This window comes from Scyliorhinus canicula, chromosome 5, assembly GCF_902713615.1.
Source record: "Scyliorhinus canicula chromosome 5, sScyCan1.1, whole genome shotgun sequence".
Lineage (NCBI taxonomy): Eukaryota > Metazoa > Chordata > Chondrichthyes > Carcharhiniformes > Scyliorhinidae > Scyliorhinus > Scyliorhinus canicula.
In genome coordinates, this window is record NC_052150.1 from 6677263 (window position 1) to 6685245 (window position 7983).

Here is a 7983-nt window from a genome sequence, read left to right on the forward strand (position 1 = left end):
CTCGCTGGTTGCATTGCACAAATTTTAAAGATGAATCTAGCCTGTGACGCTTAAAACCGCGGTCCCTCTGAATCTACAGCTGCAGTTTCAGTGCAGGAAAAAGCACACTTTGTAAAAAACAGCACATGGTGCCACAGCTGCTGTGTGACTTCAGAGCTACTGTCACTCCACCAGGCCTTTTACAGATTATGGCTTTCTGTTAGAAAACGGAATAAAAGGCAAATTGCACTCAAGGGGGCTGCTGACTGTATTGTTAACACTGACTGTGAAATTCAGCGAGCTGTTGTTACACTGCACTTATTCTGCTGCAATACTCCTTTCACTGTCTGCACAGGTGTCCTTCAAAGCCTCTGGTGTCATGGTTGACCGGCACCATGCTAATGTCAGAGTCTATTGATTCATATTGAGGGCAATGGCTGCAGGAAAACCGAAATTGCACTCAGTGTTGAGTGGGGTTACTGGGTTATGGGGATAGGGCGGAGGTGTGGGCTTGGGTAGGGTGCTCTTTCAGGGAGCCGGTGCAGACTCGATGGGCCGAATGGCCTCCTTCTGCACTGTAAATTCTATGATACAATCTTTGTGTCTCCACAGCTGAGGACTGGAGCATCCCGGATGAAGAAACTCCATGGACGGCATTCTCCATTAGCCGGTGCTGAAATCGTGGCAGGGGCCGGTTTGACGGTGAAACGCAGTGCTACGCCTCCCCAAAAGCGGCGTCAATGAGAAACATGCCACGCATAATCACATATGGTAGGGCGTACAGACAGTGTCCAGCACCGCCATACTTCGCCGATAGTCATGCCGCTGGCCGGGGGGACTTCTGCCAGGAGGTGGGCTGTGAGGTTGGAGTGGATGGGCACACACCATTACCGCAGCCGGTTTCATAGGTCTTGATGGTGTTCCACATACCGCCGGTACTAGCTGCTCACTGGTAACAGAATCGGTGCGGGTTTGGCGCCAATTTGTCTGACGTGAATATTTACAGATTCTCCATTGGTGTCAACACTTAGGGCTGGATTCACCGTTTTTGAGCCAAAGTGCAGAGGATTTATGGTGTTTTACGTCAAGAAAATTGGCACCGATCCCTCACCGGTCCATAGGCCGCGTTTCGTGAAACTCCCGGCTCCCACGATTAAAAACAGCTGGAGAATGGCCAGGTCCGTGGCTGTGCATGCACACGGTGATGACCTGCAGCGGTCGTGCCGTAATACGCGGTGCCGGCTGCGCGTGGACCCGCCCTGCCAGATAGTGCCCCTCTTCACCAGTCCCCCCAGCACTCGGAGAAGCTCCCACCCGATTGTAGCGGTGCTGGACACAGTCCGCAGCCACCACGCCGGGTTTCCCAGCCGCTGAGACCACACGTCAACCACGCGGTCGGGAACTTGGCCCATCGGAGGCAGGGCATCGGGGGGAGGGCGTTCAAGTGACGCGCAGAGGCGTCCCCATGGCGTGCAGTGTGCTCTGCGACTACGCCATTTCGGAGGGAGCGGAAGAACCTGTGTCAAATAGGCGGCGCCCCCAATTTCGGCATGGGAAGGGATTCTCCACCTGATCGCCGATTCTGAAATCGGCATTGGGGAACGGTGAATGCCGCCCTTAGACTGAGAAATGGAGAATCTGGCCCCATGACCGGGATTCTCCAGACTGCCAGCCGCTTCTTCCTGGGCGCCGTGACCTTGCCAGCAGCAGGATTCATCCATCCCCCCATGATTCGTCTCTGGGTGTCCATGTCAGGATTTCCGCCATGGTTTTCTTTCCAAATTCCATGTCATCCCCGTTGGGCATGTACACGTTCACCAGGACCACCCGTGCTCCGTCCAGGGCACGGCTGATCAGAACGTAATGTTCCCTGCCCTGGTATGTGACCTAGAGCCTGGCTGGGTGCAGCATCCCGATTTTGATATTGTTCCTGTACAGGGCCGACTTCACCCTGTTAAAATCCGCCTGGCGCCTTACCACGTTTGCCCCAATGTCCTGATAGACTGTTATGGGCCAGGGTTTAGAGAACCCCAAAGTGTATCATGGAGTTCACCTGACCCACAACTTTTAATAGATTGTGGTATGGGGAGCACACGGCCCACTCTACAGGTGTGGTACAGCAGAAATGGAAAAGTATTTTTTTAAGCATAACAATGTTTATTCTATGAATTCAAGTTCACCTTTTTAAAACAAGCAGTGAACATCTTAGCAACCATTAATTTAAATACAACCCCCAAAGACTATAACACTATGTAATCCTTAAGCTGCCCTTTTAACATCCATAAGACTTAAAAACAACCTTTAAACAAAAGCACATCAGGTTAAAGTCACTACTGCGAGCAGTTATCAGTTTTAAATCATCAAAGGATCGATTTACATTCTTTAGATTGCAGAGAGAGACTCTAATACCCCTTCTGGCTGTGACTGCAGCTATCCAGCTCTGAAAACGAAACTAAAACACACCCTGCAGCAAACAGCCTAAAACAAAAGTAAAAAGCTGACAGACAGCCCAGCTCCACCCACTCTCTGACATCACTGCAGTAATAAACACCCATTTCTTAAAGGTACTCTCACTACAGATACTTATATACACACCCATTTATAAACACCCATTTCTTAAAGGCACTCTCACATGACAGGACTCTGATCTTGTGTCCCTCCCAGCTGCAAGCTTTCGTCTGTCTAGCCCAGCGAAGGATCCTTTCCCATTCACGGTATCTACAGCTTGACAAACACTGCTCTCGGCTGCTTCACCGCCTTGGGTTTCGGCCGGAGCGACCTGTGGGCCCTGTCGATCTTGGCGGCTTAGCGAAGCTGTCTCTCTCCCCACTAGATTACCCAGCATTTGGGCTGAGTAGTCAGTCCGGTCCCTGCAGGCCCTTTTGGCAGGCCCACTGTTCTGCTATTTTGTCGTCTCGAACAATTTTCTTGGTACTCCACCTTCCCGTTCAGGCTCCCCTGGGTCGCCACCAACCCCTTGATTTCGGCCTCCAGGGTGACGATTCGGTCGCTCTGGTCCAGCGAGGATTTCTGCAGCTCCTTTATTGAGCTTCCCTGGGTCTCCAGTTTCTTTTCCATATTTTCGAGGGCCACCTGCATGGTGGCCAGCGCCCCCACCGCCACCTTGACCGCCGTTTTTATTTTGGCCTTAATATTGTCTTTCATCTCCTTCAGTCCCCTGGTGAGGAAGGTCCTCCATCCATCACCTGGCAGTGGTGGGGGGGGACCTCGTTTTCCGGGTCGCTGGTCTCCCTCTCTCGGGAATGGCGGGGGTCCCTTGCCTCGCGGGTCTGCCGATCCGCTTGTTCGCCGCTCCTGTCCCTTGCTGCAGTTTTTGGTGTCTCTGCTGCCTCTCAGACTGCTACTTCCCAGCATCCTTGCTGTATTTTGTGTTGTTGAGGGTGAGGGGATGTTTTAATCAGATTTCGTGGGCAACTCTGTGCAACTCTGGCATGTGGGGCGGGGGGTGGGGGGTGGGCATTATGGGTTTGGTGTGAGATGGGCCCGTGGGTCTCCTTAATCTATATGCACCTTGTGATTTTACAGCATGCAATGGGATATTTTGCTTATCTCAGTGAAGTGAGCAAGGTAAACTGTACATTCTTAGATACAACATTTCCATGTATTTAAATTTCAGAAGGGGGAATAGAACTGTTGTAAACCAAGATTGATTTGTCTCATAATCCAAATAGGTACAATATCAATTTATCTGGTTTGCCATTGGGCGTCCACCAGCACTACGAGAGGCGATTGATAGATCTCTTGTGGACTTTTGAGGCCCAAACATTTAGTTCTTTCATAGAATTTACAGTACAGAAGGAGGCCATTCGGCCCATCGAGTCTGCACCGGCTCCTGGAAAGAGCACCCTACCCAAGGTTAACACCTCCACCCTGTCCCCATAACCCAGTAACCCCACCCAACACTGAGGGCAATTTTGGACACTAAGGGCAATTTATCATGTCCAATCCACCTAACTTGCACATCTTTGGACTGTGGGAGGAAACCGGAGCACCCGGAGGAAACCCACGCACACGCGGGGAGGATGTGCAGACTCCACACAGACAGTGACCAAAGCTGGAATCGAACCTGGGACCCTGGAGCTGTGAAGCGATTGTGCTATCCACAATGCTACCGTGCTGCCACGTGAAGCTTACGTGAAGCATCTAAAACTCACGCACCCGGATTATCTGATGGTAGATTTAACCTTCTACGTAGGGAACTGAAGCTCTGCGTGACGCGATAGAGCAGTCGCAGCTCTGTCGATGAGCTGGGTAAAGATCAGACAGATACAGGATGGCAAGGCCTTCACACTGAGCTGCCAGGGACTCAATCCAATTTGCACCAAGTTCAAAGCAGCACTTAAGGAATGTATTTGCATTGATATAGTGCCTTTTCTGTCCTCAGGGTAAACCAAAATGCTTCACAACCAGTGGAGCAGTTCTGAAGGACAGTCACATTTTAATGTAAGCAAACACTGCAGCCTATTTGAATGTGCAGAAATGGCTGAGAATGATCAACCATTTCTTCACGGTTATTCCTCCCACTTGACCGAGCATTATTGAATATTAATGCACTCTGTCACTGGGCCACCTAAACGAACATATTTCTCACGTTGACATTCCATGGCACAACAAAAATCCACACAGACACTGCCCTGGCAGTGTTAATATTTTTAAGAGAGATTTAACTGCTCCTGGTTGTATGTTTCCTTCAGCAGTTTTATTTCATGTGTTCATAACAAAGAGACAGTTCCCCAGATGATAACCCGTGTCTTCTTCTGAACTCAAACTAACAATATATTTTTTCCATAGAACTAAACACCAAGGATCGCACGTGCCAACCATCACACTCTCATCCGCTCGGAAAAGCCAGTAAATATCAAACTGTCGGGTGGTGACATTCCAGTTGAAAATGAAGAGACAAAATTTACTTACGCGAGCAGAATTGCACAGGAGCATGAAAAGACACAAGTTGAACTGAATATTGCAGGAAAGGGCCTTGCAGGCATTGCCAAATCACCAGGCCCCCAAACGAAGATCTGTCAATTAAGCTGCTCCAGAGACACAGGGGAGGAGGAAATTGCTGGGTCACTGTTTACAGGCTTCATGACTGACACCTCCATCATTCTTCAACCAATCATCACCACAGGACAAAACATAACCATTCTGACCAACCGAATATTAGGCTTCAATCTTTACCATTACCGGGTTGAAAAGTGAACACAACAGCGTGGGCTCTAAATTAAAAAGCCAGGAATAATGGCTGATAAGTGATTGGTGCACAGACCTCGGACAGCACGGTAGCACATTGGTTAGCGCTGTTGCCCCAGGGTCCCAGGTTCGATTCCCGGCTTGGGTCATTGTCTGTGTGGAGTTTGTACGTTCTCCCCGTGTCTGCGTGGGTTTCCTCCCACAGTCCAAAGACGTGCAGGTTAGGTGGATTGGCCATGCTAAATTGCCCTTCGTGTCCAAAAAGGTGAGGTGGAGTTACTGGGTTATGGCGATAGGGTGGAGGCATGGGCTTAAGTAGGGTGCTCTTTCCAAGAGTCAGTGCAGACATGATGGGCTGAATGGCCTCCTTCTGCACTGTAAATTCTATGAAGCCCCCCCCCACCCCCCCCCCAAGCCAAAGAAAGAGACATGAGTGGCCCGCCTTCATCTCAATGGGCCGCAAGACTTAAAATCGTCCTCGTGCCTCCATAAACAACTTTGTCAGCACCGAATGAGACCATTCGGCACATCATGTCTGTGCTGGCCTTCAAGCACCCATCTGCTCTCAGCCCATTTTCCAGCAGTTGGCCCGTATCCTTCTACGCTTTGCCATTTCAAATACTCACCGCAACTCAAAGACTCCTCTTCTGGATCAGGAGGTGCCTCGTGGAGGGAAAAAAGGAAAACACTTTCTGTCCCCAAAGATCTTCACTGATTCCAAAGAGTTCTGCATGACAATTCTCTGCAGCAGCATAGGGGTGACAGTGCACCAGTTGCGTAGCATTGTTGTAGATGGCTGTGTCAGTGTGCGCTTTGGAAAGACCCATTCCTGGTTACCCTTAAGAAGATGGTGGTGAGCCAGCTATTTGAACCGCTGCAGCCTGAGTGAGCCAGGGCTCCCATGGGTGATGTTAGGTTGGGAATTTCAGGATCTTGGCTAAATATCATCCTAACTTCCCAGTTAGGATCGTGTGTAACTTGGCGGAGAGCTTGGAAATGTTCCCATCTGTCCTTCCAGCTGGTAGAAGTGCTGTCGAAGAAACTTTGGTGAGTTGCCATGGTACATGTTGTAAACCAGTGATGGGCAGCCTAGGCCAGTGAGTGGCCCGCCTTCATCTCAATGGGCCGCAAGGTTTCAATCAGAGCTTGTTCACTAACCTTGACTCCATGAATAAGGTCAAATACATTTAGAGCACGCCAAATATTTGATAACCAGTTTTTGAAAATGCTTAATCATTTATAAAATAATAGAACTATCATCAACTTCAAGTGGTTAAAACAAAATAAAAATTTCACTTTGGAAGCAGAGCTGTTGCAGTCAATGTTGTGAGCAATCAGCACCTGTCCCACTTCACTCGCCCGTGTTTGTACCTGCAGATCACTCCAGCCATACCGGTAGGAACAGAAAAACTACGGAAATCAGTGGAAGGTGGCAGCCTTGCATGTGAACAACCGTCAACAAAATAATAATAATAATAATAATAATAATCTTTATTGTCACAAGTAGGCTTACACTAACACTGCAATGAAGTTACTGTGAAAAGCCCCTAGTCGCCACAATCCGGCGCCTGTTCGAGTACACTGAGGGAGAATTCAGAATGTCCAATTCACCCAACAAGCACGTCTTTCAGGGCTAGTGGGAGGAAACCGGAGCACCCGGAGGAAACCTACGCAGACACGGGGGGAACGTACAAACTCCGCACAGGTAGTAACCCAAACCAGGAATCGAACTTGGACCCTCGCGCTGTGAAGCAACAGTGCTAACCACTATGCTACCGCGCTGCACAATGTCTGGTAGGCTGCAGTCAGAGCTTCAATTGGCCACAGATAGCCCGCCATTGTTGTAAACGGTACAACTGCAGCCACTGTGCGCAGGTAATGAAGGGACTAGAGGTTCAAGGTGGTGGATGGGCTGTTGAGCAGGTGATTTGCTTTCACCTCGGTGGAGTACAAATACAGTCGCCAGGTCTTCAGCTCAGAGTTATGAACAGTCTAAATGATTAATTTTCCAATATTCAACAGGTTCAAGTGGGATTCAAAGGTGTTGGCTGAATGCCCCTCACCCAATTCAATAGACATCTTCACTCTCCTCTGAACTGGTAATCGTGCAGATGTCCCGTCAATGTGCCTGGACAGAAAAACAGCCTTGACTGGAAAGGAAAAAAAAGTTACTTCATTAATTTATTTGCACTCAAAAACACTTCTGCAAAACAGAAGGACTGTTACAGATATCAGAGACACGGAATAATTTAAACAGTTTCATAAACAGTAACTTAAAGGAAGATGATAAGAGATAGTGCAAACTACCTCCGTATGAGACAACTGGTAAAAAACAGCTTTACTTTCACACTCAGCAGGCAGTTCCGATCCTTTGGAAAAAAAAGTGTCTTTCGCGTCAAGAAATGTAGTGACACTTCTATCGAAGGCGGATTTTATTTTGATACTTTCCATTCCTTTTCTGTGGCACTCAGTACATATTGTTCACCTTTGTCACCATTATTAGATACATTTATGGCACTAATGTACTTCACTGAATTGCAGAAACCTTGTTGACTTTCTGCACTCCAGGTTTCCACGCCTTTTGTGGCTGGAGTTTAGAGTTGAAAAGCTTTCAATGCAGTCAATGAATTCAAAGACAAGTAATTCCAATTTTGTAAAGCATGGCCAACTTTATCCATTTAATTTTGGTTTCTATTTACTGCTCCATACCAAAACCAAGATGCAATGTCCCTAGCCCAAGTATCTCTTTCCATTTGTTGAAGCAGCACATTTGAATCATATCAGTTAACATCT

At 48.4% G+C, this 7983-nt stretch overlaps 1 long non-coding RNA gene across 1 annotated transcript in view; it reads right to left on the reverse strand.

The window, feature by feature from the left end:
* The window catches only part of LOC119965593, a 62939-nt gene extending 55379 nt beyond the window's left edge, over positions 1–7560 (reverse strand). Inside the window, exons 1-2 of the long non-coding RNA XR_005460558.1 lie at positions 7498–7560; positions 7254–7340 (exon numbers count right to left, since the gene is read on the reverse strand). This is a non-coding gene — a long non-coding RNA (uncharacterized LOC119965593). The remainder of the gene's footprint in view (positions 1–7253; positions 7341–7497) is intronic.
* Between the last annotated feature and the right edge of the window lie 423 nt (positions 7561–7983).